The sequence below is a fragment of the Spermophilus citellus genome, assembly GCF_964194105.1.
Source record: "Spermophilus citellus genome assembly, chromosome: 2".
Lineage (NCBI taxonomy): Eukaryota > Metazoa > Chordata > Mammalia > Rodentia > Sciuridae > Spermophilus > Spermophilus citellus.
In genome coordinates, this window is record NC_138183.1 from 26503038 (window position 1) to 26528866 (window position 25829).

General features: G+C 38.7%; 1 protein-coding gene across 10 annotated transcripts in view; it reads right to left on the minus strand.

Moving 5' to 3' along the window:
- Positions 1 to 15354, minus strand: part of ZNF462 (zinc finger protein 462) — a 142594-nt gene extending 127240 nt beyond the window's left edge. For 6 of the 10 annotated variants that reach the window (XR_014020629.1, XM_081282027.1, XM_081282026.1 and 3 more), the window contains exon 1: positions 7151 to 8360. The gene's annotated coding sequence lies outside the window, so the exon portion shown is untranslated. Of the gene's footprint in view, positions 1 to 4359; positions 4632 to 6462; positions 6888 to 7150; positions 8361 to 10237; positions 10702 to 13729; positions 13788 to 15277 lie in introns of those variants that run through there. The other 4 variants (XM_081282030.1, XM_081282033.1, XM_081282031.1 and 1 more) reach the window with 4 other exon arrangements.
- Positions 15355 to 25829: the final 10475 nt, after the last annotated feature.

Below are 25829 nucleotides of genomic sequence, written 5' to 3' on the forward strand. Positions count from 1 at the left end.
CTACCTTTTGAATGAAGTCAAGGGTAGATGTGGACAGGCTCAGCATAAGCATTTGATTAATACTCCAGAAGCAACATGAAGTGAACTGAACAAGCAAACACATGAAAGCAAGGAAATCAATACCAAAATACCCATGACCTGGCATGCAAAGACACTTTCCCTCCAAGAATAACTCAAGAAGAATCGGCTCCAGCTAGGAATTAGGAAAGAATGCTTTGAAGACACCCAGTAAGCTGCTCACCAGAAGCAAAGACAATGCATTTGTAGGTGACAATACCAGCACCCTCTCCCACCACATAGCTCTCTACCTCTTGTCTTTCCAAACCCTCGAAAAATCAACTTCGTGCTGCAGCCACACACCCAGAGACTTTAAAAACCATATGGATGCTTCAGCTGATGAGGACAGGAGGCCTTGGAAAGAAGATAAATTTTATGATAGCATTTCCAAGCAGAAAATGTAAATCCAAATCGCTTCCAATGGACTTCTCATTTATCAGTTATGCAGTTCTCCAGATAGAAAGTTCAAGGGGACAAAAAGATTCAAAAGAGCTTCCTAGTAAACTGCAAATGCAATCTAAATTCATAAAACTCCATTTTCCTGCACTTGGAAACTTCTCCTGGGTCTTATCAATCCAGGAGACGGTTGAATTTAGGATTATCTTCTTTCCAATGTCCCCTCACTCCCCCCACCCCAACCCCAAACTTTTTTTCTTCTTCCTTCAGCACTGGCATGCAAACCATGCTGTTTTAACTTCTTTCCTGTTCTCCCAGTTCTTCTGGAACATTTTATTTTCGACAGTCAACTCATTTGGAGGAGTGCCACACTGAGGTTCAACTGTTTACAGCGTTAACTGTGTTTCTGCCAGAAGTCCACCTCCAGCACCACCTTCTCCAGTCTGCCTCCTGGAGTACGAATTTATGCATTCTTTTGGAAGAAGCTTAGAAAAATGTGGAAACTTACAAATATCACTCATCCTTCCTTACAAAATTACTTTTGCTTGTCCAAGGGGAGATAGAAATGGAAACCTGTTTCACCCTTCCTATGGTGCTGCCCCAACCCTCATGGCTAAATGTTGCCTGTGTTGTTAAAAGTCATTTTAATGATGACTTCATGTATACCGAGGAAATGGGAAAGAGTTAGCCACTGGTCTGCAGGAGTTGAATTGGGCTCCAAGAAGATACATGGAGGGCACATTTTTGAATGAGTCCCGAACACTGGAAAATCACCAGTAATTGTTTGAGACTGGATTTCACCCTCTCAGCCATTCATCAGTATTACAAAATGGCATCTCTGAAAGAAGCCAATTTAAATCTGAACCACGTTGCAAAACAGATCCTCAGAGTCCAATTGTGGGCACTTTTGTAAGTTGCAATAGACCCAGACAAATTTCCAAAGAAGGGCATTTGAAAAGCACTTTCCAGTCCTGGATGATGGAACAAGAGACAAGAACAGGAGAAAGTACAAGAAAGCACAGCTACAAACCCAGTAGCCAAAGCTTGACTGGAAGTCATAGGAACAAAATCGGCCTCTGGATCTATGAATGAAACACACTGCCCAGCCCTGGGTCCCCAACATGTTCAAGTCAGCTAACGAAAATCCACACCCAGGTCCCACTGGTGCCGGACTCTCAGGGAGCCTTGGGCCTTGGAGAGAACTGCTGTTTCACAACCTCACTATCAAATGCAGTTGGAGTAGTGGAAAGGGCACTGGGCTGGAGTCAGCCGACCTGTGTTCTAGGCCTGGCTTTGTTACAACTGAACTTTCTGACCTTGTACTAGTCACTTCATGTCTTTCTGCCAGTTTCCTCTTCAGTAAAATGAGGGTGGAGGGAGGATATTTGAAGTACATTATTTCTCTTAGGCATTTAAAAAAAAAAAAAGCTTCTAAATTGGAAGTTGCCTGATAGTATAGTATTAAATACCTAATATTCCTCACTTATAGTGTACATGTGTCATTTTTAAAAAATGACTTTCATGTTAATTTCTACTTCAGAAATAATATTTTGCCTATCATCCCAAAATCTCCACTTATGCTCCCTGCTCCCTAGAGCTCTTCCATGTTACACTAAATGCCCTTCCCACCCCCCTCCCCACCCCTTCTTTCTTATTTTTTTAAGCAACCTTCCCCAAACTAAGACTTGTGCTATTAAAAGAGCTTAGAACTTCCCATTTCCTTGCTAGGGCTAAAATTAAACTGTCCATTCCTTAGGGCCCAACATAACATCTGCCAGATGTCTTGGCATATCACACAAAGAGAGGAATTTTCTTTTAGCATTATCTACTTTCTTCTCTGTTTTCTCATAATCAATTAATAGGTCACCAACACCCAGCCAATGTTTCTTTCAAAGCCATCAATTCTCTAAGTATGTGAATCTCACAAGATGCTTGCCTTCACAAACACATGCATACACACACACACACACACACACACACACACACAATTATCTTTCTGTTCACTGGATTTTAGCAATAGACCCTGTAAATACCTTCTCCCCCACTTCTTTTGAATTTCTATAATTGCCATTTATAGACCACCCAGTTTCACATTCACATCAGATCCTTTGCAATCTGAGTTCATTATTTATATACTTCTTAATTTGTGACTAGAGCATTTTGAAATCATATCTCTGTTCTCTAGTTGTCAACTTAGAACATTCAACACAGCTTTGTCAATTCTCTATCCCATGGCACAGTGAAGTCTGAAAAGGCACACACCACAAAAAAGGTAAGTAAGGTTACCTTTAACCAAGAAATCTGAACATCAAACAATTCAAGGCAGACTAGACCCTATTAAAAGTCCATCACACGTAAAACAGGACTCCATCCCAACGCAACTTTACCATTGCCTTCTTTCAAGAAAACTGACCACAAGTACTCTAAAGCCCATTAGTACAGAGGGATTTTTTTTTTTCTTCTACTGTCTTCCGGAAGACTCATTAGGAAGAATAGATATAGTTTTTTTTTTCCTTTAAAAGTTGTCTAACTCCAAGAGTGGGGGGGGTGAGGGGGAATCAAGTCCTCAGGGAATGCAGTCAATGGATGAGATTGATATAAAACAATATGAGAAATACTATGGAATATGAAGATCCAACAAGAATCTCTTGCATGGCAGTATTCATGACAGCTCACAAATATTTCTTCAGAATGATTTTCCTTTGTGATAAACTAAAGCTATGGCAAAAATTTGCATAATGAGCCTGGTGAACTTGAAGTCTCAAAAACAAAAAAGATCTTTGAGCTTTGAGAGCAAATGAGTATGTTCAATTTGACACTTCTTATTTCTCTCATGATGGTTTATCCAAAATACTTGTCTCAATCCAAGTATGTTATGTCTAGAAAATTTCAAGAAACCATGCTTTTAAATATTATGGTGCTTGCCATGTTGAGAAAGTACAACAGACATGGATATGTTTCTCAGGTTACCAGTTAGAACATATTCTTGAACTTCAAAATGCTTATCTTAGAGACCTGACTTTTTCTCTCCAAAAAAGCTCAACTCCAAGACTGTCTATGAAGACACCAAAACACTTGCTCGCACAGTAAAAAATGTGGTGAGTCAAACTGCTGAACTGGCACTTTGTCATTCTTTCTTCCCCACTGAAATAAGTAAATTAACCACTTGTCCTGCTATCAACAATGACTTAAAAAAAAAAAAAGAAAAGAAAAAAAAGGATGTTTGCTTCAAGATCAACATATAATGTATTTATGTTTTCATAAACAAATATAGTTAATTAGATGTGTAATTACTTTCCCAAATAACTGTCTTTATCCATTGCATTTGAATTTCAAGTTTGAACATGTAGCATCCATATGTGCATTAGCAAATGTAAATATTACAGTGACAACAGTCCACTTAACAAAACTAATGGATATCATCAAAAACCAACATTCAAAAATGAGGGAATTAGGGTATGATTCCAGGTAAAATTTTTCCAAAGTGCTCTAGGTTTTTAATAAAGAGGCAGAGATCTGAACAGAAGTATTTTTGAATGAGCATACACATCAATTGAAAATCATACATCTTCATCTGCACAAACAGGGTTTTACTTCATTGACCATGGACAATTATCATCTAAAGAACCATGTATTTCCCCTCTCCTTTCACACCCCGCAGAAGAACAATAACCCTCAATTAATGACACAACAGTTTGGTTTGAAAAATGGGATGTTGTCATATATAGCACTGTGCATTTACTGAGTGACACTGTTACCAGCTACTCAACAGAATATAATTACATCTGGAAACGAAAATCACTTCAATATGCACAAAAATGCTGTAGACACAAGGAACTTCACACACAAAAATCTGATACATAATGAGAAAGCAAAGCAAGAAAAAGGCTTGTGCAAGTCGCTCACCAATGTGTTCCTTATTTTTGTTGAAGCTGGTACCTTTCTGTATCTCTCTTCAGTTGAAAGCAAGGTCCAATTAGCCCCCTTAGATTATATTAATTGGGTCTGAATCTCCTCCAAGTTTCCCTTCCACTGTGGAGCCCTCCCTCACATATCTTCAATAGTCCATCTAAAATTCTTCCAACATCTTCCCTCATCCTCAAGATGGCTACCTCACCTAATGGAAAAGCAACATCTTCATGGTTGGCTTTTTTAAATTCCTGAAGCATTTCAGGATTTAGTTCTGTACTTGGGTCAATTACACACATTCTTTAGAACTAATCTGTGAAGAGGTCCAAATCAGTGAGTGTGGACTGGGGTGTAGAACTGGGTTCTTTTTTCAAAACATCCTCACAAAATGTCTTCCTACAAAATGAATAAATTCCTCCAATTAAAAAAGGTGAAGATACCTGGACATCAGGTTTTCTCAACTGACATAATTTGTTTCCATAGTGACATTGTTAAGAAGACAAACTGATATTCCTGAAGACTTGCAGTCCTTGAGAACACAGGGGGAAAAAAAAACAGCAGAAGGAGAGGGAAAGGGGGAAACAAAGGAAGGCCTAACGTACAAATGGATCAACCTGAAGAGAAATGTAGACCCTGGAGAAACTGCTGTTAGTCAGACAGTCTTAGAGTTCCTCTGAGATCTTGCAGGAATTTTTTTTTTTTCCAGAAATCAACTCATACCAGACAATAAAGTCTTGCGATGCATCAAACATGATGATAACCAAGCCCCACAACTCAAAAAAATCTCAGCCTGGGGCCACCACCATCTTCACAATGAGGAAATAACATTTCCTGGTGACTTTAAGGAGAGCTGGAGAAGCCTAAAGTTGTGAGAAGACCTCAGTGGGAAGGTTTCAGGTTTTGCCTTGCTTTTGCTGAAGAGGGTCAAAACCCTTCAGGTCCACTCAAAAGGAGGAAAAAAAAAATCCAAAAGTTTACTTTAAAATGGAAACAAACGTCTCAATAACTTGTGAAAGCACTCCTCTGGTGGGAGAAAAATCTGAGGAACCCTTAAAAGCCCTCATTTCTTTGCATAATGAATAGACAGTGAGGAACACCACCAGGTTTCCCTCTGGAGAGCAAGGAGGAGGAGGAGGAGGAGGAGGAGGCTTGCCAGCCATCACCAACAGAGCTTCAAAATGGAGACATCCATAATTTCATAAACACTTCTCATCTCAGCTTTGTCTCCTGGAAACCCGCTCTCCTCCATTTTCTGATGGAGTTACAACCATGACACGGCTTACCTGACTCAGTTCCCAGCTCTCAACCAAACTAGTCACTTCCTCCCCAAACCTGCAAGCAACCTCCAGAAACAAAACCAAAGCAAACCAAACAGCCAACACAGGCACTCAGAGGCGGCCGGGAGCCCTGGGAGAAAGCCCCAACTGGTTGGTCTTTCCCCATCTCAGTCGCGTGCTTAAAAATGAAACTTTTTTTTTTTTTTTTTTTTTGGTGGGGTTGGGGAGGAATATAAAAGGAACTCCAGGCGGCCTCCCTCCCTCCCTCCCTCCCTCCCTGTAGGTTAGAAGCTACAATGAAAAGAAAATGAGGGTTCCTTCAGGAATGGTGAACAGCCTGGAGAATGAACGTGAGAAGGAGCTTTGTGTTTTGGAGTCTGGACTGGAACCAAAGCAGACAGCTTGCAAATGGAGGACAGGGAGATAAAGAAAGGGAAAGAGAGGGGCTGCTCCAATGGGGGGCGGCTGCGGCTTCCCCTCGTGCCTGGAAGGAGGGCAGACCCCTGGGAACCGCACCAGGAGTGAGACGCCCCCCCAGGCCCCTGCCTTCCTTTCTCCCCGCCTCAGAGGAGAGCCAAGCGTGTGTAATGGCTTCTCCTCTCCAGAAACCGTTGTCCTCCACCAGACGCTTCTGAACCCCCAGCCTGGAGACAGCTCCTCAGCTGCTCCTCAACCTGCGCCCCCCGCCCGGCCCGGGCCCCCGGGTCCTCGCCTCTGTCCTCACCAGCAGCAGTAGCAGCAGCAGCAGCAGCAGCAGCAGCCACCCCCGACACATCCCGACCCCGCATCCCAACTTCGGAGAGACAGAGAGAGAGCCAAATACCTGAGGAAGAGGGGGGTGCCAATCCGCACGGCTTTGCCATCGGGCGGGGGACAGGCAGACAGAGGGGGAAAGGAAGGAGAGGGACAGAGAAAGAAAGAGGTCAACCCGCTCAGGTCGGGGCCGCTCGCTCCGAGCGCTCGCTCCTCTGACCCTCGCTCGCTCCCTCTGGCTCAGGCTCAGGTCTCCTGCCTCCCGCCCCCCGCCCCCCGCTCCGTCCCTACTCCTGTCCCCACACTCGGAGCATCCGTCCTGAGCCTCCAGCTCCCTTCTCACTCATCTTTCATTTTCTCTTCTCTTCATAGAACTACACGAAATTAATTAAGCCACAGCGCTCCGCTCCCCCCACCCCCAGCAGAAGGAGCAGCCAGCAGGAAAAGCACAGCCACCTCCACTGCCACCACCACCACCTTCTCCTCCTCTTCCTCCTCCTCCTCCTCTTCCTCCCTGGCTTCTCCTCCTCCTCTTCCTCCTCCCCCTCCTGCTCTCCCTCCTCCCCCTCCTCCTCCTCCTCTCTCTTGCTTCTTCTCCTCTTCCAACAGCCAGTCCATGCAGGGGACTTCCTCTCCTCCCCGCTCCGCCAACCCTCCTTGGCCGAATGAATGAGCGCGTTTGTGCCTCCACCGCCCGGCGCTCTCCTCCCCGGAGCACTCAGACCACCCGGAGGTGGTGGTTAATTGCAGTAACTTACAGAAGAAGCGTCCCGGCGCCGGGAGGTGCTTCGGGTTCTCCAGCCCCACCGCCTCCTTATCCTCTTTCTCTTTCTCCTCTTCCTGCTCGGGTTATTGTTGTGGAAGTTGTTTGGGAGTCTCATGTGCTTCTGCCGGGTCTCAGCAATGGAGGATCGCCATCTTCCCTGCCTTCCTCGGCTCCTCAGACTCGCTGCAGCTGCAGATGACCTGAGATATCCGTCTCTCTCTCCCTCTCTCCCTCCCTCCCTCTCCCTCTCACTCTCTCCCCTCACTCTGCTCTTCTCTCTCCTCTCCTCCCTCTCCCTCGCGCTCTCTCTCTCTCCCTCCCTCTGTGTCTCTCTCTGAATAATGAGCAACCAGAGGGAGAGAGAAAGCAAGACAGAAAGAGAGAAGGAAGACAATCTTCTCCTGCCACACAAAACGCTGGAGCACCAGGGGGTGCGCGAAGCCTTTCTAATAACAACAACAACGTGCAGGAGAGAGGAAGGGGAAAAAAGAAAGAAAGAAATGAGGAAAGGGCTGGGGGGAAAGGGGGGAAGAATTCTCCAAGAGCTGGAGAAGCGCAAAAGGAGAAGCTGGAGGAGATGCTGAGGCTGCGGCTGCTGTCCCCCCTCCCCCCCCCAACCCCAGAAGGAGGCAAGGTGGTTGCAAAGTTAAGGCTGGGACATTGTCTTTGTCACTCAGAGCAACACAGAGCCAGGCCAGTGAGATGCAAGAGGAGGAGGTGGCGGTGGCGGAGGAGGAGGTGGTGGTGGAGGAGGAGGAGGAAGAGGAGGAGAAGGAGGCAAAGGAGGAGGAGAAGGGGAAGAGGGAGATGAGATGAATAAAGACCTGCGGAGAAGGCGGTGCAAGGAGCGCGGCCGCCGGGTCCGAGGCTTGCGCGCTCGCGTCCCGGAGGCGCCTGGCAGCCCTGGCCGGCAGAGGAAGCCCCCAGTGAGGACCCTGTTCTGCTGCTCATAGCGCTCCCACCTTCAGCCCTGCCCGAGGCGCCGAGCCCGGGCCCCCGAGGGTCCCTCACATGCATCCATCTAGAGGCCAATCTTTGCAAAGAACATACATGGAGAACTGGAGGTTGCAAGTCTAAACCCAGATCAACCACGTGGGGCTTTTTAATTCCTTTCCAGTTTGCGGTTTGAGTATCTTCAGTGAGAAGCTCAAGTTGTCCATTACTGGCACGTATTTTGAAGTCTTCTCCCCCGAAATAAAGGCTTGGTGTGCGTTTTATTTATTTCTGATATGAATAGGGTGGGAGAATAAGGGAGGGAAAGAACCCATCATCCTAAGCCTCGGAACCACCGCTTTCTTTTCCTAACTTGTGAAATGTTTTGACGGCGCACCGAAAGGAAAAAAAAAACCTACTTAAATAACTTTACACCTTCCAGCCCCGCGTTGTTTGCACTTTCTGGCTGATCATCTAAAGGTTTGGAAAGTAACAATCAGCGCTCCTAATGATAAGGTGTCATGGTGTTGAAGACAAGAGAGCCAAGATGAAGCTTTCACACCTTGAATTTTTATTTAGTGTAATTTCCCCCCAAATCGTTCTAAACTATCTCTTTTTGCAAAGGAGTGGGTTTCCACCTCCTTTCTCCCGGGTCGAATGTCTTCTAAAGCTTTAATTTGACCGGGGGCGGGAGGTGTGAGGGGGACTACAGTATCAAAAAATCAATGCAGCAAGTCAGGAGCAATTGAAGTTCAAGGGCATGGGCTGGTTGTACCATTTCTATTTCTCAGATCCTCGAGTTGGACATCAACAGCCTCGGGAGAGAGAAACACGCAGCGCGCGGGGCAGAGACCTTAATTAAAGTTTCTTTTGTCCGCGTCTGAATTGGGGGATGTTGCTGGATTCCATTGCATTGAGGAGCGCGCATCCGGTGAAAGCGCGGTGTTGAGGATTCTAGGCAAGACCATCCTCCTTAACATTCGCCCCCTCCCCGCCCAGCCAAACGGTCCGGGCAGAAATACCCTTAAATCCATACAATAAAGGGGGAGGAGGAGACGCGCGCGGAGTTGGTTCCCATCGGATAGTGGGGTTTCATAAGCAGATCTAAATCGTCCTTTTCCAAGATTTTCCGATTGTATATTCCTGGGCAGACTCTCTCACCCTGAGGCACGATTTCACCCGCTTCCAGTCAACACTTCCTGCCCTTTTCTCCTCCCACTCACATTGAACAGCTCTGGAGCCCTAAAAGGGTGTTGATGGCGGGGGGTGATAAATAAATAAATAAATGACACTACGCGTGCGGTGGAGAAGAAAGGAGGGGGAGGAAAGGCGAGGAGAGGGAAGGGAAAAGTAGGGAGAGGAGAACAAGGAGGAGAAAGGACACGGGCAAAAGGGAGACGGGAGTCAAAGAAAGAAAAGAAGAAAGGAGAGGAAGACGGGGAGGCTGCTCCGCACGAAATGATCCTGGCTTTGTGCAGAATTGGGAGGACTCCCCTTTCCAGGTGACCGGAGGGACCTGGGGAAGTCCTTCTGCCCAGAGCTCCTCCCCACCGGGACCCCAGGGGTGTCTGAGCTCTGGTCGCCGCTCCCCCATAAATTCCTCGTGGCAACCAGAGGAAGCGCGCCAGGTCTCCGCCGTCCCTTCAGTGTCCCGGCTGATAATTTACCTCTTTGTCTTTAATAAAAAGCTGACTTTTTCTGTCAAGCTCGGCACCGAGAAAATAACAATCGTATTTCAGACTGAAAGCTCCTATTACTGCGGGGGGGTGGGGGGGTTGAGGATGCGATAAAAAATGTTCATCGACGTGAAGGTACCTTTTGGGTTGGCTGGGGTCGGAAGTGCTAAGATGGGGGCCGCCCTTCCCCCGGGGCGTAGGAACCGGGCGGTGGGGAGGGAGGAAGACGCGACGAGGTCAGAGGAAATCCTGGGTTTCCAAGGCTCCTGGGGCACCAGAGGGCTTTCCGCAGTCGGGGAATAAGCCCTGGGGAGGAGCCTTTCGCGAGAAGGCGAGCGCGCCCCAACACGCCTCCGACCTCGTAAACCCACTTGGCAAAGACCTGGGAAGCCGCTGGCGGACCGACTGCAGTGAACTCAAGAAATTAACCTGCGCTACAATTAAACGGGCTGCCGCCCTTTCAGACTCACCTCGAGCGACCGAGATAGAGACAGCTCCCGAAACGGCCGCGGGAGGACCTGGCTCCACCCTCCCGTCCCAGAAGAAGAGGACAAAAAGGGGAGATGGACTTGGAGATGGCCCCGCCCTTCAAACGCTCCAATCCTTGGAAACCAAACCTCCTCTCCAAGCTTCCACGTCTAGAAGGGACAAAGACAGCGAGGAGGTCCGGAGACTGATGGGGAGATGGTGGCTTTCGGGCTTCTGGTGTGGGTTCTTTGGGGGAAAGGGTACAGTGGCTAATTTTCCATCCCAAATAGGACACCACGGGATAATCTTTAGAAGATAAGCTCGATCTTCTGCTTTAGAAGCAAAATGACTCCTCAAAGCTGTGAAGAAAACTATTGCAAAACTCCCGTGTAGTCCTGCTTTTTGAATGCAAGGCTAAAATTTTCAATTGATGCTTCCACACGCATATTATTTTCGACTTTTAGAAACCATAAGTACCTTAACTGGCCAACTAAAATAACTGAAAGAAATTAAAACATAAGGAGAGTGGGCATTTGGTTGTTGGTTTTTATTTGGGGGCAGGCAGTTTCTCAAATGATTGGAAAGTAATTGGATAAATGAAAGATGGGACGGAGAAGGAAAGCGCTGTGGCTGAAGGTTTTAGTGAAAACCTTAATAAACTTGGCACTTAAGTAACCGTAATTATGCTTTGCCATTAGCAGACCATTTAGATAAGCAGGAGAAAGTTCACACCTCCTGCTATTTCATTCCCCAAGAATATTAACAAAGATAATGCAAGCCTAGTTGGAGGGTTATCTTCTCCATGAGGAGAATGAATGTTCACATTTTTTAATTAAAATGAAAACGTAGGTTTTATACACGGCCAACAATGTGAAGGAAGTCTCACAGGGACATGTTGACTGACTCCTTGAAATCTACCATTTGCTACTGTACCCTATGTCATTATTCCCCAGAGTCATATGGGGTTTCAAGTCTTTATTAATGTACCAGGGAATAAGAATATGTTGGAAATCTGGACTTTCTTCTCCCTTATCATAGGTGACTGGCATACAGACTCTTCATAAAGAGAAATTATGGCTCATCAAAAGAGTGACTTTATGAGCATTAATAGAATAATAAATCTTGCAATTTTAGTTCAAGAAATAGTGAAGTCCTATAATCAGATTGACCCATGCAAATATGATCCATTTACTTTCCCAACACCAGCAGGTTAGGGATAGTCTATAAATCATTTTGGTTATTAAAGCCTTAACATAGGAAGGCACCCAAATCTCTTAAAGAAAAATATATATGGAGGTGGGGAGAGGAGGTTCTACCCAACCTTCAGGAAGGACTCTTGGAAAAACATGAAGAGTTGGTCCAGAGATTCCACTGGAAATATAAAATTTGAACTGAAACAAGAGTGTATAAATGTTCTAATGCCGTTGTTTCAATTTTTTCATTCTCTCATATTTAAAAAGTCCCATTGCTTCCTGAAAACTATCCCAAAAAAAGAAAGAAAAAGAAATCTAGTTGGTAGCTCCACTTTCTAAATTCCAGCTGGAAAAGTGTTCAAGCTGATGATTTTAGCAAAGCAAAGAGTAGGTAATAGAGATTATGCCTTTTTTAGAAGTTTTAATTATTTCATCCTTAAACATTTAATCATATTATCAGCCTGAAAACAGGTAGAAGGAGGGGAAGTTCAAGGCCAGCCTCAGCAACTTAGCAAAACCCTGTCTCAAAATAAAAAAAATTAAAAGGGACTGGGGATGTACCTCAGTGGTAAACACCCTCGGGTTAAAAAAATATATATATTGTCACACACCGCTTATTAACTTTTTGCATTTCCCTGCTTGTGTAAAAGTCCTTTTTGGGCTGGGGCTGGGGCTCAGTGGTAGCACTGGCATGTGTGAGACACTGGGTTCCATTCTCAACACCACATATAAATAAGTAAAATAAAAGTCCATCAACAACTAAAAAAAAAATTTTTAAACTCCTTTTCTGTGCAATTCAATATTGTCTTTTTACTATTTGAGTTTATGATTTGAATTCTTGAGATCTTTACTCTTATTGGAAATTATTGTCTTCAAAAGGTTTTTCTAAAAACTTTAAGTTGGACAATTATGAACTCTTCCCCCAGTATCAAGAAAATAAAATCACTAGCACACTGTTATGATAGATAGATAGATAGATAGATAGATAGAGATGTATAGATATATAGATATTTAAACATATGTCACTAACTAGTGTCCATGCCTCGGGAGAAGGGACTAAAGGAAGACAAAGGTAGATGATTCCTGATTCTGAACAGCTCTCAAAGGAAGAAAGACTGCAACAACTTATATTAAACACACTCTGTTTGAATCTTTGTATATATACCTTTGGATACCTAAGAAGATGTTTCAATACTATTATTCTAATATTCAAAAAGGAAGTCTCTGTCCCATAGGTAGAAGTTAAATTTACAATTCTATCAAGCCAGTTACTATACTATGAAACATAATATCTTTCAACCATTGAATATTTGTTTAACATCTATCTACACTACACCACCCTCAGAGCTGAATACTGGGGATTCAAAGATGAATGACAAACCATGAGTCAAAATTTTGATCTACTTCATGAATTAACTTCAAAACCACATTTCTTGGCTATAGAACTTCACATTTATTTTATTTCCTCAAAAGCAACGCAGGAATTGGCCCAATGAGAAGAATTTGATGAATTTAACCACTTCTGTTTCTACAATGGAGTTACACAGGAGTGATATTTTGTTAAACTATTTGGAGTTTTTTTTTTTTAATTTTAAAGCCAATATTTTGCTTTAATTCAAATTTAACATTAAATTCTTACTGAAAGTGATAATTTTAAAATGCAAAAGACCTGGGTATATAGCTCAGTGTTAGAGTGCTTGCCTTGTTATGGGCAGCCCCAGCCTCTATCTCCAGCATTGAAATAAATAAATAAATAAATAAATAAATAAATAAAGAGAGAGAACAACCTCAGATCAAGTATGGTTAGATGAATAAAAATTCTGAAGAAAAGAATGTGCTGGAAGATTGACCATTTGTAGAGGTATCCTTTCCAGAAGACCACAATTTCCAGATTCCTGCTACTTATATTCAAACTGAAGCCCAGAGAGAGGAAGTAACTTGGTCAGAACACCAAACTTAGTCACCAACAGTCAACCCCATAATCAGCATTTCCATGGTAGTTTCTTCAAAGTTATCATTTTCATACCACCCTCAACGTTCCTTTTTTCTTTTCTCTCTTTTAACATATTTCCATAGTACTTGTTAATTACTTAACAGATACACATTTTTAAATCAACTCTTAAAAATTGTAAATTCATTGAAAGCAATAATATCTGTGAAATCAAGGTTTGATGGAATACACACATACACATTTTTAATGCACATCAAAATAAATGCATCCTTATTAAATTTTTTAGAAGATTTTTGGATTAAAAGAGAAAAGTTAACACAAAGCTTTTAAACTCAATTTAAAATACATACTTGCAGTCTTAAAATGTTCACACTTTTGTCCCTTTAATGCCTCTTCTTAGACTCTATCCTGAGGAAACAGTCAGAAATGTAGAAAAGATTTATGTAAGAAATGATAGCAGTAAAGCAAGTAATTGAAAATAAGTGATTAAGAAAATAGTTAACCGTTAGGTAAATAATAACACATCCTCATTATGACACATTAGACAGCTTCAAATTGTTTATGAGGATTTTTTAATTAAGTGGAAAAATTACCTATTGTTAGGTGAAAGAACTAGGTACAAAATTATGATCATAGTTTAATTTTTTCATAGTACATACCCCCCAAAAAAAATCACCCAAAAGAAAACAAAAAAGCAACATACCTATAGTAAATTGACTTCTCATTATAAAAAGCTTTAAAAAGTGTAAAACATATATAAAATTATGCAAGTTATGTAGTTATATAATGATAAGTAAAAATATTTTTGTGATAAATATATGCTGTATGGAGTCACAGGCTTTATTTGAACCGAATTGTAAATTATGTTTGAGTATTTAAAAACATTTTAAAGTTAAAATGATAGAGCCTACTTTTATGATTGTGGTAATTACAAGTATGTTTCAGAGTGTATTAATACTGCTAATAAAATAGTGGTACAGTAACTGTTTCTCACATAGATATTTTAATTTCCTTTTCACAGGGGAAATAGGATGAAGGTTTAAGTGGGCATTCTGAATTTGTTTTCTCCAAAAAAAAGTCATTGAGGATGAAAGAGATTGAATCATTTAATGTTAGGTCTTCCAATATTAGCTAATGTTGTAAACACTAAAATCCAGATTTCTTAATTCCTACTCTTACATTTTGAAATCTGTAATTCCACTATAATTTCAAAAATATTATCAAACACTAGCAAAAGAAAATTACTAATGGTAAATATGGAAAAATTCAACTTCATCAGTTTTTCAAATGAAAGACAGTACTCTTTTACACAAAAGTTAGCAGGCAGATAAATACAATATGTATATGGATATATATATATGTGTGTGTATATATATATATACATACACACACATACATGTATATATATATAAATATATATTATCTATATAATATATATTATAACTTTTCCAGGTGTTAATTCCCAATTGTTGAAGATAAGGGAATATAGACCCTATAATTCTCTATTATAGGGTCTGTGGGACTATGGGAACAGTTTCAGTCTTTCTGGTTATATAAGATGTCTTTAACCCAGAAATTTAACTTTTGAAAAATGATGTAAGGAAATATTCATGACTGCCATCAAAACTGTATGGGCAAGGTGGTTTATTGTGGCATCAATACCCAATAGCAAGTGAATGCCTAAAAAATTTTTGTTCATCTGTGCAATAAGAATTTGTATAGCCTCAAATGTTCTTAAGAAATATTAAATGACATGGAAACATTTACATGATTTTAATGATAAGAGATAAACAGGTTTCAAACAACGTGCACAGTTATTTTAGTCACAGCTTTTTCACTGCTGTAACTAAAGGATCTTATTAGAACAACTATAGAGTAGGAAAAGTTTGAGGGCTGACAGTTTCACAGGTCTTAATCCATAGAAGACCAGCTCCATTCCTCAAGGCTCAAGATGAGGCAGAGCATCATGGCAGGAGAGTCTGGAAGAGGGAAGCAGCTCACATCAGGAAGCAGAGAGAGAAAACTCCACTTGCCAGATACAAATTTATATAACCCAGAACCACGCCCTAATTTCCACCTCGTCCAGCCACACCCTACCACTTCAGTTACCACTCAATTAATCCCTATCAGGGGATTAAATCACTGATTGGGTTAAGACTCTCACAACCCAATCATTTCTCCCCTGAACCCTCTTGCATCGTCTCACACGTGAGCTTTGGGGGACACCTCACATCCAAACTACAACAATAGTTATATTAAAATAAGTTCTACATAGATTGGTAGAGGTAAAAGTGAAAATAAATATCTTAGAGTTAATTAAAAAAACAAATAGATGAATAATTGTTATGTTACAGTTTTTAATAGTTTTCTAATATTACACCCAAGGTAGAAAGCATAAAGAAGTGATCAATGAATTTAAACACACAAAACAATTTAATAGGGGCAGGGGATGTCGCTTAGTGGTGGAGTACTTGCTTGCATTCACAAAGCTGTGGGCTTGATCCCTGGCACTGCAAAACAAATAAATAAATAATGAACTTTGATATATGGGAAAGCATTATTAAGTTACGAGCAAATCAAAACTTAGAAAAACATTTTACTTGGTGTTATATGTGCTAATAATATTGTGCTGGGGATTGAACCCAGGGTCTCATACATGCTAGGCAAGGGCTCTACTACTGAGCTACATCCCTAGCCTCGAGGTTAATATTCTTAATCTATAAAGTGGTATTACATATCAATGTGAAGATACATACCAATAACAACAAAAGAGAAGCAAAAAGCATAAACTATCAAATCACGAAGGGAGAAACATAGAGGAAAGAGTAAATAGCAACTCTTTGTATTTTGAGAGTAGATTTTTCTTTCTTGAGAGGCTGTAGATCGAACCCCAGCTTTGGGCATCTGTAGGCAAGTGTTCTACCACTGAGCTACGCCTTTAGCTCCTATAATTGTTTTTTCCTTTCTTTTGGTAGTGATAAGGATTGAACCCGGGGCTTCACACATGGTAGGCCAGTGCTCTGCTACTGAGCTACATCCCCAACTCCTTGATTCTTTTTGTCTAGAAGACTTTTCTGTGTTTGCTTAATTTGTTACCATATATATGGTTTCCATAATCAGAATACATATATATACACACACGCATACATATATTATATATTTTAAAAATAACATGTTATTAAAAACATATTACTATGCTATGTTGGGAGTTTAACACTTGACATTGAGGAAGGATAGTACTATCTGGAATCAGATATGAAATTCTGAATTTAAATACTAATTGAATGGATCTTGGGCAAGTCACTGAACTACTTAGAGCCCTGGTTTCTCAAAATATAAAAGCCCCTCCTTCCTTCCTTCCTTCCTTCCTTCCTTCCTTCCTTCCTTCCTTCCTTCCTTCCTTCCTTCCTTCTTTCTTTTTTTTCTTTCCCTCCTCCTCCTCTTCTTCTTCTTTCCTGATAAAAAGGAGAAAGGAGCTTTATTTCTTTGCTAGCAAAAGAGAAACACAGAGTACTTCTGTCCCAGAGGCTGTGATTCTGCCCAACAACAGGACCAGGGGGCTTTTAGAGAGGTGACTCAAAGGCGACATTCCACTCTGTGGAGTTGTAGCTCACTTGTAAATTTGGGAGATAGTCATTTCTGAGATCTTCTGGTAGCATCTCCAAAGTCCGCATTACTTGGTTCGTATGGTGGGTGTGTACTCAAGGACAGATAACTCTGCCTAGGATGGGGAAGAAAGGTAATCCTGTTTCCCTGGAGATTAGGGAGAGGGAGAGATTAGGAAGGAGCAGAGAGAGAGGAAGAAAAAGAAACATGACCATTTTAAAAATCTGTTGCAGTGGCAGAGCAGCAAGGCTATATTCAAAGAATAAAGTGGACCACTGTTTCATTTCCCCTATTGCTGCTCATCTTTTTGTACAAACACCCTATTCCCGTACCTGAGGAGGGTTTATGTTCCCGAGTGGTTCAGGTAAAGCTGACTGGGGGTACCTTAGATTTGTCCATCTCCTCTAAGTAGGACAGGATCTTCTACTAGATCCTGACTAAAGGCTATCTTCAAGTTAAACTGTAGTAACTATCACGATTGCTGTCCTTTTTCCATGTCAGAAGCTTCATCATTCAATTCCAGTATCCACAGAGTTAATTTAATTACCAAGTTGATACTAAAAATCTCATGTTCATGACATCAAAAAAAGTCCTGACTGATTTCAAATTTTATGCTCCATAGTAAGTCAAATGAGAACACTGGCCGACCTCCTTTTTCAATAATAGAAGTAATTCCTTGGTGAGTGCTCCATGATACAGAGTCAATGCAGAAGGACTAGAATCAATTTTTCTTCCATATGATCCCTTCTATGCAGAACAGTGCTATGTTTCTCCATTTATATCTCCATGAGAAATAAAAACAGGATGACAAATTTCCATGTGAAAAACCATATACCCCTTTGTCCTTTTTTTCCTGACCCTAAGCCTCTAAAACTCAATTTAGATTGGAAGATGGGGTGGGTTTTGGGGGAGTGGAGGATAGCACTGAACATTCCCAAACAATAGAAAATACACTGATATATGGAGAACCTCTAATCCTCTGAGATTAAAAAGAATATGAGATGAGCTGATAGTCATCAAAATAATTTACAGAAAACGTAAAAATTATTTATTGGTTGATTAAGCTGTTAATTATTAGTGGTCACATATAGGATCTCATTTCTGGGTGGGAAGAAAGGAAGGAACGAAGCGGGGAGTGCACCGTAGAGAGGGAAGGAGGGAGAAAAGAAAGGAGGAAAGAAAGAAGAAAAACTAACTAAGCTTTTGGTTCAAGACCAGCTCAAGGAAGTTTCCCTTGCTAGGACAGGGAAATTTGGATGCAGTAGAAATAGCCGTGGAGGAGGGAGGAAGTCTGGATCTTAGCTTCTTCAATAACTTGATATGTAACTTTTCTTTTAGATCATTTTCTCATCTGGGATCCATCAGTGGTTTTCAAGTTGTACTTTTGCAGAACACTCCTGAACAGAAGCTGGATCAATGGACAGTGGTGGTCTATGCAATTTACAGAAAAATTAAGTGAAATCAAACATTTCCTTTTTGCTGTGGTTTATTTATGGAAAGTTATTACAATTCCTGCACAGTATGGGATTTTCTAAGCACATGTAACTGTTTCTTAGGTTTGAGACACCAATAAACAAAATTTCTTAACTTTAAGATTTTCTTTACAACTTTTAAGAAACATTTTGCCTTATTGTCACATGTCTGGTCGCTGATTTATAGCTAATGATAGAGAGTGAATTGATACACAACAAATAATAAAAGAAGAACTCAGGTAAAGGTAATCGTGGTTTAAAATTTTTATGTTATTGTTGTTGATCATTTTTATTTGTTTAAATAGATTTTTTAAAACATGAGTACATATACTGGTTTTAATTTTTGCACTAGATATCTGTCATGATCCAAATTTAGGGCTCTTGCTTCAACTGTTCAGTCTCACAGTAAAGATTTAAGGACATAGATCACATTAATTTATACTTACAGTATCTCATATTCCTTTTTCTTTTTCTTTTCCTTTTTCTGGTGATATTGGAGAGTGAACCCAGGATCTCCCACATACTGGGCAAGCATTTTACACTAAGCTATACTCCCAGCCCCGCTATATTCCTTATGAAAAATTTATGTAATCCTCCCATAGTAATTCTGTAAGTATTTAATTTATTCCTCTATAGATGTGGAAACTAATGCATGGAGTCATTAAAACATACATTAAGACCTTGCTATTACTAATAAAAGCAGGAGCTAGAAACTAATGAGTAGAGATGTTCATTGCTAGTTTTGGTTTTGTATTTATTCTATAAATATGCTCTTATATTTTTCTAAATGAATACCCTTTAAACCTATTCTTTGGAATGAGCAAATGTTCAGGATAAATATCAGGGAGATACTAAAGAATAAATTTGTTCTACATTCCAGACACCTAAAATATTACCAAATAAGTAGCTTTTGTGAAACATGCTTCTTAGCAACTTGGAAAGAAATCAAACTATAGTAAACAGGAAAAGAGTTATATATGGACCCCATGTTCTGATGAAAAGCAACTAACATTAAATCTACTTCTGTAAGTATTTAATTTATTCCTCTACAGTCATGGGAAGGTGGTTTGTCGATTCAAAGTCAAGTTGACTTGGTACCAGCCTGCTCTGTCTTAACATGCAGAACTTTGGGTCAAGTCTGTTTAGGAAAATCAAATACATACAAGGATTCAAAGAGTGTATTTTTAAAAACAAAAATCGAACATTATAGTTAAAATTTCTTTTATAAATTAGACATTAATTTTGTCAGTCTTCATGATATGGGAGAAGTTTTGTGCTGGCAAAATTTATCTGAAAGTTCTAATTTTTTTTTCTAACTGAAAGAGATAAATTGTTAAAATGTTTAAAAATCCAAAAGCCAAAGTGAAAAACATGAATAGTTTACCCATATTCCATCACCTAGGAAAAAAAATCACCTAGGAAAAAAGCTACAATTGGCACTTTTATTATACTTTTTCAATTTAAAAGTTTAGATACATAGTTACAAATACAGAAATCAAACATAATTGTTTTCTAAATCGTTAACTATTATTATAGCATTATGTTTAAGAGTCATTCCTTTACCCATTTAATTGATGTCATTTTTATTACAAATTAAAATTTTATTTATCTCAGGTGAGGTGGCAAATGTCTAATTGCAGCTACTGGAGAGGCTAAGGAGGAGGATCACAAGTTCAAGGCCTGCTAAGAAAACTTAATAAGACCCTGTCTTAGAATAAAAGATTAAAGAGGTTTGGGGATGTATCTCAGTGGTAGATCACAAAAGAGAGAGAAAAGAAAAAAAAATATAATATATATATATATATATATATATATATATATATATATATATTTATTTATTTATTTATTTCCAGACTATTCATTTGTTTTTATTTATTTGTTTAACAAACCTGTTTTTCTGGTTCTAATTTACTCATTTGTTGTCAGATTTTATCCCTCTAAACTGAAAAGATCAAATTAGTGAATATTGTTTAGATTTTATTAAATATTTGGCTAAAATTTCCATCTATTCCAACATTTTTCTTTGGTGCTAAGGATAGAACCCAGCAAGTCCTCACATAAATAGCAGGTAAGTGCCTGTCACTGAGTCACACTTCAGACCTTATGTCAATTAACTTTTAAATCCAAATTCCCTCAGCATGTGCACAAGTACCTACTTCAAATGAGCTATCCCAAACGGTAACTGTATCATTACATAAGTTGTTGCAGACGTATTAACAGATTATAAATTCTTTCAAAACTTTTCATTGGTAATTTTCTTAATTCAGTTAGATTCAGGATTCTTAATCTAATCTTGTGTACTCCTGAACACAGATAAACTTTGCTTCCTCTCACTGAAAAAGCAAATAATGGAAAAATAGCTTCAAAATTCATGGAGGAAAAAAAACACACACACAAAAAAAATTCAATTAAGCTAGTAAAAGAAAAGAAAAAAGATATAATCAAGCAAGAAGATATGATACAGGAAAACAAATACTGTGCCAGAAATAAGAATAAGATGTCAGAAATAAAGTTATTTGGTTAATATATCAATTTTCAGAGTAAAATGTTAGGGAATAAAATTTCTCAATTGAGACTTGAGAAAGTCATACTGTTAAACCAAGAAATGATCACAAACTCTAATCAGGCTTATTAAATTGTCACTCAACTCTCTATGTCCTTTCTGTCATAGAACATATCAGTTTCTGAATGAAGCATGGTAAACTACAAAATAGTCTAAGCAAATGTTAACAATTGTTTAAATAGGTCATAAGTAAAAAAAACTTAATGAACAAAAAAAATTTTGAAATATAAAAGACTAACTGAAATCAGGCAAATACAATTTTAAAGAAAGCAGGAGAAATTATATTCACATCAGACCAAATAAAATACAAGATGAAGAGGCTGGTAGGACTCTTGCCTTGCATACATGAGATCCTGGCTTAGTCCCCAGTCCTTCAAAAAATGTATATAAATAAACACGTAAACAAACAAATAAAGAAAGGAATATAAATACATAAAATTTAAGGTGAAAACACTAAAATGGGAAAGAAAAAAATTTAATTTTATAAGAAAAATAATTCATCATTCTATACCTGATATAGCATCTACAAATGATATCTTAGATGTACAAGAAAGAACTGACAAAATTACAATGATAATTAGATTTTGTGACACCTCTCATAAAGAAGTGACAAATTAAGTGACATGCAGATACAAAAGGATATAGAGGAATTGAATGACACATTCATTAAGCATTATAGAGCTATGTGTGGATGTACACAGAAAATTGTGTGTGTCTGATATTCTTTTTCAGTACTCATAAAATGTTTACAGACCTGGGGACGTGGTTCAGCAGTTGAGCTCTTGCATAGCACATGCAAGGCCTCAGGTCCAATCCTCAGCATTGCAAAAACAAAACCAAACAAATAAAAATTAACAAAAATTGGCCAGGTACTCTGTCACAAACAAACAAACAAAAACCCCTAGGGGCTGGAGTCGTAGCTCGGTTGTACAGTACTTGCCTAACACATGTGAGGCATTGGGTTTGATTCTCAGCATCGCATACAAAAATAAACAAATAAAATAAATGTATTACATACACCTACAGCTAACAAATTTCTCTTAAAACTATAAAAAAAACTCAATAAATATCCAAAGTAGAAAAAAAAGAGAAGGCATAAAACTATAAACTAAAAAATACACAAACATATATAAAAATATACACAAATACAAAACTAAAAAATACATAAAACTATAAACTAAAAAAATACACAAATACACAAATACTAAACATTTAAAAAATACATTTTAACAACTCTTTGTTTAAGTGAATGCCAACCTGAAATAAAGACTATTTAAACAAAAACAATAGTGAGAATCCTACATCTCAAAATCTATATAATATGACCCAGTTATAGTCAAATAAAAATTAATATTCTTAAATATATTAATTAGAAAACAGAAAATATTACAAATGCACTGTTTTAATGAAAGGAGTTAAAAATTAAAAAAATCAAATAGAAGGTATTAAGTATTTGAATTCTATGCAAATGAATAAGTAAATTTTATTAACTAATTATAAACTCAAAATATAAATATATAACACAAATATAAAACATTAATACAAGGAAAGAGACATAACTACAGACACAGAGGAGAGTAAAAAGATGAAAGTATTATATTAGTGAATTGGAAAATCCTAGGTGAAAAGAATAATTTTCTAAAAATCTATATAAAAAACAGACTTGTCTCATGAAGAGCTGGGCATAGTGGAGCATTCCTGTAATCCCAGAAGCTGGGGAGGATGAGGCAGGAGGATCATGAGTTCAAAGCCAGTCTCAGCAAAAAAGCAAGGTGGTAAGCAACTCAGTGAGACCCCGTCTCTAAATAAAAATACAAAAAAAAAAAAAAAAAAAAGGCTGAGGATGTGGCTCAGTGGTCATGTGCCCTCGAGTTCAATTCCTGATACAATTAAAAAAAAATAAGAAGAAATGAAAAATAAACCAATTACTACCACATAGGGGGCTGGGAATGTAGTGCAGTGGTAAAGCATATGCTTTGAATGTACAAATCCCTGGGCTCACCTCCCAGGATCAAATGAAAACAATTAAATCCCCAATTCCCACACCAGAAGTGATAGATAAACTCTCTTCTACCTTTCATAAACTGTTAAGTTCCATTTATAAAATACATGTCTATATTTATCTTTAAACCCCCTTTTAAAAAAAAATAAACATAATATACATATTTATGAAAAAAATCAAAGAACACAGGAAGTGGTAAACATAATAGCAAAAAAGAGTTATATACAATTTAAAGATTTCATATTCATTTTTTATGTTGAGTGCTATTCTATCATCTCACAATGCAGCAAAGCAAATCAAGTACTCAAACAAAACTGTAGCAATATTACTTGTACAGATAGATGTAAAATTCCTGCATAACATATTTTATATGAAAATCCAACAACATATGAAAGAAATAATTCCTTAGGAATAAACAAGTTTATCCCAGCAAATAAGGATGCTCAAAATCAGGAAATTTATTGATATAGCTCATTACAGAACTGAACACAGTAGAATGATCCTGTGATTATCTTGTCAGAGGCCAAATGAGTATTTCATATACTTTGATAACTATTTCTGATTAAAAAGGGTTAGGGATATAGCTCAGTTGGTAGAGTATTTGTCTTGCACGCATAAGCCCTGGGTTCAATCCCCAGTACCACAAAAAAATAAATAAATAAAATAAAATAAAATAAAAACAAAGGAAGGTAAAACAAAACTGAACTTTTAGTTATTTAAGATACTTCTTTAACCTATCAGTTTTTGTTTTTTTTTTTTTAAACCAGGACATTACAGAAAAAATCTTAGTCCCAAAACATAGAAGCATTGCCATTAACAGCCATAATAAAAAAGGATAATATGTACTATTTGTGCCACAATTCAACATTTCACTAACATTACAGCCTTTGAGATAATTCAAGAGACACTAACAAGAAGTATTAAAAGGATGGAGATCAAACCATCATTATTTGCAATACACACTAGAAATTCTCAAATAATCCTCTAAAAAATTAATAGAACTCATTAGATTTCAACCAGAGAGCTCAATACAAGGTAAACACACAAAAATCAATAATATTCCCATATGCCAGTAATATCTAAATAGATCTGGACACATTCAGTTGCAGTTAGAGAAGCTGAATTAACCAATGTATGCACCTTGTTTCCTTAAATGGAAATTTGGAAGAAAGCAGTTTATGCATAGGTTCGGGGGTTCATAAATGTCTTCAAGAACCTCAGTACTTTGCATTTTTCTGCCTATCCTTGCAACTACTTGTTACCTTTTTATCTTCATATTTGTGGCCTCACGGAATAACTATTCCAACTAGTCATAATGACTGCTCTTCAGCATTGAATAGGAAGAAAGAATGGAGATAGGAACAAAGGGGCTTTCCTTCTACAAAGGAGTAAAATTTCTCAGACTTTCTCTTATCACACATTTCATAAAACTAGGCGGAGAATGTGGCAGGGAAATGTAGCACATGTAGCAAAAGATACAGTCATCTAGACTGCCATAATGGCCCAGGCAACTGAGATTCATTTTCTGGGCATGGACACAGAACTGTTGCCAAACAGAAGCAGGATTCTGTTAGCAAGGGAGATGTATCAGAGGACTACTTGGGACATGACTCAAGGTGAATGACACTACATGAAATAAGATGGAGATACAAGATTTATACCAAAAAAAAAAAAAAAATGGAGATAGAAACCAAAATACTCAAATGACAAAAAAGAAAGAAAGAAAGAAAAGAAATGAAACCATGAAATATCTAGAATATCCGTAATCCATAGTGCATGCCTGTAATCCCAGTGAGTCAGGAGGCTGAGGCAGGAAGATTGAAAGTTCTAGGCCAGCCTCAGCAATTTAGCATGAATTTGTCTCAAAATAATAAATAAAAGAGCTGGGAATGTAAAGTGCCACTAAGTTCAATTCCCAGTATACGTGTGTGTGTGTGTGTGTGTGTGTGTGTGTGTGTGTGTATCCTATATATAATATATTCCATATATATATAATCCCAGTGTGTGTGTGTGTGTGTGTGTGTGTGTGTGTGTGTTTCCAGTACAGTATATCTGTACAGACAGTCAGTGAAATGCACAAGACCTACATGATGGTATTTAGAAATTTTACTGAAAGACTTTATTAGGCATGAAAAATAGAAACACATCATGTTTCCACATGAAAAGTCTCAATATGGTATTGTTGATTCTCTGTATAATACTCTACAGATCCATAGCAGCCCTCATGAAATTGCCCATTTTTTTCTTGTCTTGATAACTGATTATAAAGCTTATCTATAGGTGGAAAAGAACATGTATAAAAAAATAAGACTAGTGTATAGTCTAACTCCCCATCAACATCATAACGTTTCAGGGTGTTTTGTTTGGGTTTCCTTTGTTTTGCTTGTGTTTGAGATGAGGTCTTGCTATGTTGTCCACATAGTCCTGAACTTATGGACTCAAGTGATCCTCCTGCCTCAGCTTTGGGTAGCTGGAACTACAGGCACATGCCACCGTACGAGGCTCACACAATGTTTACTATAAAGATATAGAGATGAAGATAATATGGCATTAGCACAAGAATAGAATATAAATATAAGAGCACAGAATAGAACACTATGCAGAATACAACACCCCAAAGCACCCTACACTTTTCCTAAATGATAATGAGAGCATAATAAATATGATAGTTCAAATAAGTCATAAATGATTATTTTAGTTAATTTTGCAAAAGGCCTCCTTTGGGGAAGAAATGGTTATATCTCTTTTCACATAGGGTACAAAAATAAATTTCAGACAGATTAAAATTATAAAATAGAAGAATATTT